A 406-nucleotide genomic window follows, 5' to 3' on the forward strand; every position below is an offset into this window, starting at 1 on the left:
TAGCATCCTATACTAAGCATTTAGGATTGCAGGTAAGGTATCAACAAATGTAGCGACAATGTCAGGCTATGCATCAGAATAGGATTAACGAAAGCAGTAACATGCTACACTACTCTAATGCAAGCAGTATAGAGGAGAATAGGCGATATCTGGTGATCAAGGGGGGGCTTGCCTGGTTGCTCTGGCAAGAGAGAGGAGTCGTCAGCTCCGTAGTCGAACTGGTCAACAGCAGCGTCGGTCTCGTAGTCTACCGAAGAGAAGAGGGGGAAGAAATAATGAATACAGAGCAAACAAAGCATCACAAAATATAACAAGGCAATACGCGATGTTCGGTGTGCCCTAACGCGGTAGTAGGTGATACCGGTGAAGGGGGGGAAAACATCCGGAAAAGTATTCCCGGTGTTTC

This window comes from Triticum dicoccoides, chromosome 4B, assembly GCF_002162155.2.
Source record: "Triticum dicoccoides isolate Atlit2015 ecotype Zavitan chromosome 4B, WEW_v2.0, whole genome shotgun sequence".
NCBI lineage: Eukaryota > Viridiplantae > Streptophyta > Magnoliopsida > Poales > Poaceae > Triticum > Triticum dicoccoides.